This window comes from Malus sylvestris, chromosome 10 (assembly GCF_916048215.2).
Source record: "Malus sylvestris chromosome 10, drMalSylv7.2, whole genome shotgun sequence".
NCBI lineage: Eukaryota > Viridiplantae > Streptophyta > Magnoliopsida > Rosales > Rosaceae > Malus > Malus sylvestris.
The window spans coordinates 3476308-3486724 of record NC_062269.1 but is presented as its reverse complement, the minus strand read 5'-3'; the positions used below and the strand labels follow the sequence as shown (position 1 = coordinate 3486724).

General features: G+C 38.1%; 1 long non-coding RNA gene across 7 annotated transcripts; it reads left to right on the top strand.

Moving 5' to 3' along the window:
* Nucleotides 1-314: 314 nt before the first annotated feature.
* Nucleotides 315-9970, top strand: LOC126587070 (uncharacterized). 7 transcript variants are annotated; one of them, XR_007610973.1, is made up of 6 exons: nucleotides 315-717; nucleotides 801-1134; nucleotides 1833-1891; nucleotides 2884-7800; nucleotides 7906-7974; nucleotides 8673-9134. It is a non-coding gene; the product is annotated as an uncharacterized LOC126587070 (long non-coding RNA). The 7 variants fall into 7 exon arrangements; XR_007610972.1 differs by having other exon boundaries at nucleotides 315-1134; nucleotides 2884-7557; nucleotides 7641-7800; XR_007610976.1 differs by having other exon boundaries at nucleotides 315-1134; nucleotides 8673-9015; nucleotides 9068-9134.
* The last annotated feature ends 447 nt before the right edge of the window (nucleotides 9971-10417 follow it).

The following is a 10417-nucleotide window of genomic DNA, read 5'->3' as shown; positions in this document are numbered from 1 at the left end:
TTTTGTGTTCTTAATATGTCAATACTTAGATGTAAAAAGTGGTGTGTACATTCAATATCTAATGAGACAAAATTGATATGACATATACATATTAAGACATATACACGTGGGTAGCAAAACCACACTCATACGAATTTTTTTCTCAAATTTGGATTAAAGTATAATATCGTATGAATCAAATATGGTACATAAATATTGTTATGATAGGTATTCCCTAAAGAAAATCTAAATTAACTATATTTTTTTCCTGAAAATTGGATTAAAGTATAATATCGTATGAATAAAATGTGGGACATAAATGTCACAGCCCGTTCCAAAATATTACATTCGTGGCTGTGAATGGACGAAATTGCCCTTAAGAAATACTAAGTATGTGAAGCTCAAGTTGATAATTATCTAAGTTCCTAAGTTTTGAAAATAAAATGGAATTTAATAAGGATGGAACTTAGATTTTTAGGTTAAAATTTTGTGGTTTAGAGTTGGGGATTGGAAAAGGACCACGTGGGATCCCCATTCCTTATTTCCCTCCCCATTTCCCGTATACTGTCCTTCACACTCTCTCTCTCTCCTCCCTCACGATTACTCTCAGTTCTCTCTCCCTCTCCTTCGAACTCACACGGACCACCACCAAAACCACCCTAAATCTATACCAACGTCAAGTTTGAGACCACCATTGGAATCCTGAGGACTTCACGATCACGTTGGTATCCATTTCAGGTAAGTTTTACTTCGGAAAACCTAGATTCTAAACTCCCCATGAAAGTGTACTGTTCATGAGCTTTGAATTGGTTGATTTTTAGGACAATCCAAGCTCATAGTGAGCTTAGTGAGGTCCCAAGGAAGCTCGGAGTGCTTCGTTGGAAGTTTTTGGACGTAAGAACACGGAGATCGACAAGTTCAAAATTTGGCCGGAGCTTTCGAGGCGTTTTCCGGCAAATATCCGGCGAGTTAGGAGTCGAGGTAGGTATCAATCTCTTCGTCTCGTCAAGTACTACAACTTTCCTTTTTGTTTCACTCAATTTCGTTGAGTATTGAAGAAGTTATACTCATTTGAAAAATACCCAGTTTCCGGCGACCTCCGAGGCTTTCGAGGCAGTTTCCGGCCAAACCACGGCGAACTAGGTGTTTTGCAAGGTACCATTCTCTTTTTCTCTTCAAGGGCTACAACTTTAGTTTTTGAATCACTTGATTTCGTTGAGAAATGACAAAGTTATGGCAATTTGAAAAACTGCCCAGAAAACGGCCGCCGGAAAAACCAGTCCGGCGACCCAAGGAAGAAGAAGGTGCTACAGTAAAAATAAAAAATAAAAATAAAATTATTTTAAAAATATGTCGACGTCCGTGACGTCGAGTAGATCACTGTGGTATATTCATATACCTAAATTGAACACCGTATGAGAAAGTTATTGAGGATTGTTGGTTAGGTGTTCAAATAACGTTTTATAGTTTTCACATTTAGGTGAAAATGTGAATTGATGATCCGACCGTTGGATCATCACCAAACTTTGATACGTTATAATACGTAATATTTGAGGATTATTGGAACTTACGGATTGGGAATCCGAGTTACGGATCTTCCGGAATTGGAATTGTAAGTCCATAATATAAAATGTTAACCGTCACTTAGTTTTGGAAATTGACGGAGATCCAACCGTTGGATGGTAATGAAATTTTAGGATGTTATCCTAGAGATATATTGTGGACCTCTGGAAGTTATGGATTTAAAATCTGAGTGGCAGATCTTCCGGATCGATCAACGTAGTGACATATTTTATATAAGTTATGTATTCTATCGATATGAATTCTGAGGTTGGATTTGATTACTATTCTAGGCGGCGATCTTCATGACGCCTTGATGTGTGGTGCTAGGGAGTTGTTGGACGAACTCCAGGTGAGTGGGCAGTTTTGTTTTCCGTATATATATATATACTTAACGTTTTCCCAGAAATTGAAAATGCATGAAATTATGTTTAAAATGAAATGCATATGAGTTATGTGGAAAAACGGGAAGTGAAATACCATGCATAGAATTGATATGAAAAGTATATAGAAATGTGAGTTGAAATGCCATGCATGAATTAATATATGATGCATATGTATGAATTGGTGCGGTGGACGCACATGTAAGAATTGATTTATGATGCATATGTATGAATTGGTGCGGTGGACGCACAGGTAAGAATTGATTTATGATGCATATGTATGAAATGGTGCGGTGGACGCACAGATGAGTATTTAATTACTGTTATGATGATGATGATATATATTGAGCTCAAATCCTGCACCATGGTTTAGTGCTTATAGTATTCACCGCATCGCACGCTCGCCTTGGATCCAAGTAGATGCTAGTCGTACAGTCCACGCGGAGTGGGTACGACAGACCAGTCGCGAGAGTGTTAGTGAGATTCCGACTGGTGGGTGACCTTAGATTATGTGCACAGATGATTTATGAGAAGCACTAGAGCGTAACTTGTGTGCAGAAGGCCGGACGGGTCACAGAGGTGACTCCGGTAGAGTGATAATGATAGATTTTGAGCTCTAGGTTCAACCGTATAGGGCTATTAGAGGGCCTACGGTTGATTACTTTCTTGCACCTGATATGATTATGTTGATGCATTCATACCTTATTACTGTTGAGATGATGTGGCATGGCATAATTAATATGAGAAATGTTGAGATGACATGGCATGGCATGATTGATAAAGAGATAATGTTGAGATAGTAAAAATGAAGTTTTGAGAATATATATGTATATTTATATTTTACATTTCTGGGAAAGTATACAGGTTTTACGGAGAGGGGTTACAACGTTTTGAGAAATGTTTGGACTTGGAAAAGAATTGTTTTACTGACCCACTCAATTTTGGTTTTGCGCCCCTCCAGGTTCAGGAATCACAAAGGTGTGGTGACTACGAGGAATTCGACGGTGTTCTGACAGATTGGACAAAAATTAGGACTCACCTTCGGGTGTATCAACTTATAAATTGTATAATTAAAGCTTCCGTACTGTGCAAATGGTTACGTCACTCTCACGTGACGGCCAGCATGCCCTCCTTCGGGACGGGGTGTGTCAGTTGGTATCAGAGCATGGTTGCAATCTTGGACATCTTGAGAAGTTTCTAGTGAATTCTGTCAGAACTACACCGCCTCGTAGCAAACCACGTAGTTAGAGGAACTTAGTCTCCCTGATTTAGCGGGTTGGGGGAAACTATTCTTATGGTGATTCAGTATATTAGAAAAATGGACATTTTAAGACGGGTTATGAGTTGAATTTGAATCACTTAAGAGAAATGATGAACCTGAGGGAACAAAGTGACGGATTAACCAATTGGAAAAGATGTTTCAGATTATGCAAGTCAAAGGAAATTTCCTTCTGACAGGGGGTCGAGACGACTACCTGGTTTTGGGTATGAATTTGTATCCTGGTGGAAACAGGAGTATGATGTGTTGTCACCGGAGGAACAGCTGATTTAAAATTGTTTAAGGACTTGTTTAAAGGAAAAGTTTATCCCTCCGGCATTTATCGATGGTAGTAAACAAGAGTTTACAAATATGAGACAAGGAAGGTGATGATCGAGGGATATTATAGAAAGTTTTCAGACTTGCCTCGTTCCATCCAGATATTGTTGTTAATTTGGTGGAGGTGTTATGTTGTTTTAAGCTGGGTGGCAAAAAGGGAAGTGGTATTTGGGGTGACCACTATCCATTGTAGTTCTTATCAGGAGTATGCTAGATGTTGTTGAATCTTGAGGACTCTGAGAACATGAGCAACGAGAATAAAGAAGAATAAGAAAAGAATGGGAATTAAAAGAAGACGATAAAGTTAATGATTCGTCATATCAAGGATATAGAAAGATTTAGAGCTTCGAAAGAAGTGAAGCTAGAGTTAATTTTTCCAGCTGAGGTTTTAATGTCGCTGGTCAGAATAAAAGTGATGGATATACTGGTAATCCCAGATATTTGAGACAAGGTGTCTCGAGTAAAGGAAATGTACCTTGTGCTGCAGGTACAAAAATTAACACTTTGGGAAATGTGAAATTAATGAATGTGTTTATGTGAACAGAAGGGACACAGAGTTGTGAATCGTCCCTAGAATCAGTTGTACTCAACAATTTTCCATGAAATCATAGTGTCGATTCAGCAGAGTTATGGATTTAGTAGTTTGGTCGGATTGACCGTGAGTACAGAGATATTTGATGAGTTATATGTTCAGCCGTACGGACCATGAGAAATGGATTTGACTGACACATGAGAAATTGGTGAGTTATAGGCTCGGCCGTGCCGACCACGCGGAGTGGATCCGGCCGACGTATTATTGAGATAAGAGTTGAATCAACCGTATTGGTCATTCTAGTTGACTTCGGCTGATATATTTCTTATGATGTATGTTATTACCTAGAGAGTAGTAAATAAATGTAGTTGAGACGAGTGTATGTATTTTGCATTGAGTGACAAAATAGTAATGTTATATCTTTGTGAGTGGTTGCCTACTTATCGAGACAACGATGATTTATCAGTATTGCGGGCTGCAGACCGTAATATTAATAACTCATTCGTGGATTCGTTAAGCAAGCAAACCGGTAGATTATTTTATGTTAGTATTGTACTTATTTGGAATGCTTAGTAGTAATAGAATATATATTGTATCAGTTAATTCTGTTCCATTAGATTGGTTGGTTATAATTGTGACAAGACGGAATGTTAAGGGAAACCAGTACTTTCCATCGATCTGGATGACCAGAGATTACTTTTGTAAGTATGCAAAGTGGATTAAGTTCAGCCATTATTTATGCTGTGAGAGCAAAGAGATTGTTTTCGAAAGGCTGTCAAAAATACTTAGCTCATGTGGTGCTAAATGATGTTGTTTGGAGTAGTGTGAATAATGTCGAAAGAGTTAGACTTTTCTTGATGTCTTCCCTGAAAGTATACCTGGATTGCCTTCAGGCAGAGATATGAGGTTCACTATTGATTTGTTGCCAGGTATAAATTTATATTGGAGATTGGTTCATGATGAGTTAAGGGAATTGGAAATTCAGTTGAGGGAATTGGTTGATAAAAGTTTTATTCAACCTAGTACAACACTTTTGAGGAGCCCCAGTTTGTTGGTGAGGAAGAAAAATGGATCTTGAGACTGTTCATTGATTATAGACAATGGAGTCGGGTAACGATTGAGAACCGTTATCCATGGTGATGTACTGATGTTTATTTAACCAGCTCAAAAGTAATTGCGAAGATTCAAAGATTGAATTGAGATCTGGTTACTACCAATTGAATATTATAAGTGACATTGATCATAAGATGGTTTTCTGGACTCGTTATAGTCTTTATGAAGTTTGGTGATGCTATATGGATACTCATGCTGTTTTATGAGTTATTGGATGAAGTATTCCAATAATGCCTTGATAAATAGATATCATTTTCATTGAAGATATTCTGGCATATTCTGAGCCAGAGCAGAGTATGTAAACGTATTAAGTCAATGAAGCAAAGATTGAGAGAACGTTGGTTGTATGCTAAGTTTAGCAAATGCGAATGTTGGATGAATCAAGCAGCATTTCTGGGATATGTTATATATTCTTAAGGTATTCAAGTGAATCCTTAAAAGGTAACAGAAATTAAAATTTGGAACAACCACGAGTCGTAATTGAGATTTGGAATTTCTTAGCTTACCAGGCTATCTTGGATGGTTGTGAAAGATTTTTCAGTCATTGCGTTGTCATTAACGAGACTGATGAGAAAAGAGGTTATGTATGAGTGGGAAGGAATTGTAAGCAAAGGATTCAACAACTGAAGTATTTCCTCACTCATGCACGTATTTTAATATTCCCAGAAGATAGCGATAATTATCGGTATATGGTGATGTTACATTAAATGTTCTTGGATATGTACTAATGCAAATGTTAGGGTGATTGCATACGTTTCACGATAAATGGAATCTCATAAGATGAATTACCCTACTGGTGATTTGGAAGTCACGATTACCATTCTTGCTGTGAAGTTATGGAGACATTATATTTTAGTGGGAATGCAAGATTTTTTTTTTTCGAATCCAAAAAGTCTTCAATATCCATTACTTGGAAGGAATTTGATATGAGGTAGCGAAAGTGAATTGTATTGCTTAATGAACATGATTGTACGATCAGGGTGATCGTAAAGTTTGTTCTAGCTGAAGCACTTGGTGAGAAGACTACAGTAAGATTAATATCTGGCATGTTTGCCAAGAGTATCATCTTGTGGATTGAAAACCAACGGAAGAAAAATTAAGAATGGAAGATCGAGAAGAAGTTATACTTGTTAAGTAACAAGTTAGTACATTTACCCCAGTGTTGAGTAACAACCTTTCCCAGACAGTGCAACACTACTTATTTGTTTTATGGAAAAGAGAATTGGATTACGGAACTGCTAAGTTTCTTAAGTATGTTGGTTGTGCAGTTTCCGAAGTAACGCCATAAGGACCATGAAATGTGTCACGTGAGTCGGTTTTTGATGACTTGTGAATGGAATGTTTCTGGGTAGAGAAAGATTCGATCGAGAAAGAGTTTTAGTAGACCCTGAGACTATGGATGAGTCTCCTCAAAGTATTCAGGTGATTAAGTTAACCTGAAGTAACCAGGAATGGCAAAAGAGATCAACAGATGGATATGCCACTAATCAAGTGTGTAAGGTAAATGGTTTAATATTTTTGGAAATTTCACCATGAACAGAAATAGTAAGATTCAGAAAGGGAGACAAGATAAGTCTTGAACACATCAGTCCGTTTTGATCATTAAAGGAATCGACGAAGTTGCATACAAGTTTGTGATGCCTTCAGAATTGGCTAAGGCACATAATGTATTTTGTGTTTGATGCGTTGTCACTAGGTGGCAGATTTGTCACATGGGATTATGGTGTAACTATTGAGAATTAAATTGGATTCGACTTGATAAGGAACCAAGGACGACTTTGGATTGGAAAAAGAAGGTCCTGAGAATTAAGACAGAGTAAGTAGTAAAAGCTTTGTGAAGGAAATCATTCAGTAGAAAAGTATGTGGGAGAAAGAGAATCGGATGAGAGAGATTTACCCGAAGCTATTGTTGGAGTATGGTTGATTTAGTTGGTTGCTGGAATTTCGGGGACGAAATTCTATAAGGAGGGGAGATTGTCACAGCCCGTTCCAAAATATTACATTCGTGGCTGTGAATGGACGAAATTGCCCTTAAGAAATACTAAGTATGTGAAGCTCAAGTTGATAATTATCTAAGTTCCTAAGTTTTGAAAATAAAATGGAATTTAATAAGGATGGAACTTAGATTTTTAGGTTAAAATTTTGTGGTTTAGAGTTGGGGATTGGAAAAGGACCACGTGGGATCCCCATTCCTTATTTCCCTCCCCATTTCCCGTATACTGTCCTTCACACTCTCTCTCTCTCCTCCCTCACGATTACTCTCAGTTCTCTCTCCCTCTCCTTCGAACTCACACGGACCACCACCAAAACCACCCTAAATCTATACCAACGTCAAGTTTGAGACCACCATTGGAATCCTGAGGACTTCACGATCACGTTGGTATCCATTTCAGGTAAGTTTTACTTCGGAAAACCTAGATTCTAAACTCCCCATGAAAGTGTACTGTTCATGAGCTTTGAATTGGTTGATTTTTAGGACAATCCAAGCTCATAGTGAGCTTAGTGAGGTCCCAAGGAAGCTCGGAGTGCTTCGTTGGAAGTTTTTGGACGTAAGAACACGGAGATCGACAAGTTCAAAATTTGGCCGGAGCTTTCGAGGCGTTTTCCGGCGAATCTCCGGCGAGTTAGGAGTCGAGGTAGGTATCAATCTCTTCGTCTCGTCAAGTACTACAACTTTCCTTTTTGTTTCACTCAATTTCGTTGAGTATTGAAGAAGTTATACTCATTTGAAAAATACCCAGTTTCCGGCGACCTCCGAGGCTTTCGAGGCAGTTTCCGGCCAAACCACGGCGAACTAGGTGTTGTGCAAGGTACCATTCTCTTTTTCTCTTCAAGGGCTACAACTTTCGTTTTTGAATCACTTGATTTCGTTGAGAAATGACAAAGTTATGGCAATTTGAAAAACTGCCCAGAAAACGGCCGCCGGAAAAACCAGTCCGGCGACCCAAGGAAGAAGAAGGTGCTACAGTAAAAATAAAAAATAAAAATAAAATTATTTTAAAAATATGTCGACGTCCGTGACGTCGAGTAGATCACTGTGGTATATTCATATACCTAAATTGAACACCGTATGAGAAAGTTATTGAGGATTGTTGGTTAGGTGTTCAAATAACGTTTTATAGTTTTCACATTTAGGTGAAAATGTGAATTGATGATCCGACCGTTGGATCATCACCAAACTTTGATACGTTATAATACGTAATATTTGAGGATTATTGGAACTTACGGATTGGGAATCCGAGTTACGGATCTTCCGGAATTGGAATTGTAAGTCCATAATATAAAATGTTAACCGTCACTTAGTTTTGGAAATTGACGGAGATCCAACCGTTGGATGGTAATGAAATTTTAGGATGTTATCCTAGAGATATATTGTGGACCTCTGGAAGTTATGGATTTAAAATCTGAGTGGCAGATCTTCCGGATCGATCAACGTAGTGACATATTTTATATAAGTTATGTATTCTATCGATATGAATTCTGAGGTTGGATTTGATTACTATTCTAGGCGGCGATCTTCATGACGCCTTGATGTGTGGTGCTAGGGAGTTGTTGGACGAACTCCAGGTGAGTGGGCAGTTTTGTTTTCCGTATATATATATATACTTAACGTTTTCCCAGAAATTGAAAATGCATGAAATTATGTTTAAAATGAAATGCATATGAGTTATGTGGAAAAACGGGAAGTGAAATACCATGCATAGAATTGATATGAAAAGTATATAGAAATGTGAGTTGAAATGCCATGCATGAATTAATATATGATGCATATGTATGAATTGGTGCGGTGGACGCACATGTAAGAATTGATTTATGATGCATATGTATGAATTGGTGCGGTGGACGCACATGTAAGAATTGATTTATGATGCATATGTATGAATTGGTGCGGTGGACGCACAGGTAAGAATTGATTTATGATGCATATGTATGAAATGGTGCGGTGGACGCACAGATGAGTATTTAATTACTGTTATGATGATGATGATATATATTGAGCTCAAATCCTGCACCATGGTTTAGTGCTTATAGTATTCACCGCATCGCACGCTCGCCTTGGATCCAAGTAGATGCTAGTCGTACAGTCCACGCGGAGTGGGTACGACAGACCAGTCGCGAGAGTGTTAGTGAGATTCCGACTGGTGGGTGACCTTAGATTATGTGCACAGATGATTTATGAGAAGCACTAGAGCGTAACTTGTGTGCAGAAGGCCGGACGGGTCACAGAGGTGACTCCGGTAGAGTGATAATGATAGATTTTGAGCTCTAGGTTCAACCGTATAGGGCTATTAGAGGGCCTACGGTTGATTACTTTCTTGCACCTGATATGATTATGTTGATGCATTCATACCTTATTACTGTTGAGATGATGTGGCATGGCATAATTAATATGAGAAATGTTGAGATGACATGGCATGGCATGATTGATAAAGAGATAATGTTGAGATAGTAAAAATGAAGTTTTGAGAATATATATGTATATTTATATTTTACATTTCTGGGAAAGTATACAGGTTTTACGGAGAGGGGTTACAACGTTTTGAGAAATGTTTGGACTTGGAAAAGAATTGTTTTACTGACCCACTCAATTTTGGTTTTGCGCCCCTCCAGGTTCAGGAATCACAAAGGTGTGGTGACTACGAGGAATTCGACGGTGTTCTGACAGATTGGACAAAAATTAGGACTCACCTTCGGGTGTATCAACTTATAAATTGTATAATTAAAGCTTCCGTACTGTGCAAATGGTTACGTCACTCTCACGTGACGGCCAGCATGCCCTCCTTCGGGACGGGGTGTGTCATAAATATTGTTATGATAGGTACTTCCTAAAGAAAATCTAAATTAATTATTGATGATGTCAATGACAATTACATAGCACGACCATGATGCTCCCACGACTCAAAAACCAGTGTGAGATGTCCGCGTACTCTTCGTCTTATAGGATACAAACTTGCTAAGTCAACTTTTCGTAGTTGGTATTGACAAAATATCGATCCCCAATCTCTACATATAAAATATTATGTTGATGTGGTATAAGAAATCATTCAAAATAAGTACCGAATAAACAATATTATTATGAACAATGACAATAACATACATGCATGCGTGGGATGCTAAAAGAAAACCAGATGGCACACATTAAATAAAACGACACTTTTTTTTTTTTTTTTTTGAGATGTTAAGGAGACTCTCTCAGAAGTGAAAGCCTCACTTTGAGCGAGTCTCCTTAACATTGATTTTTCTTTTTATTGA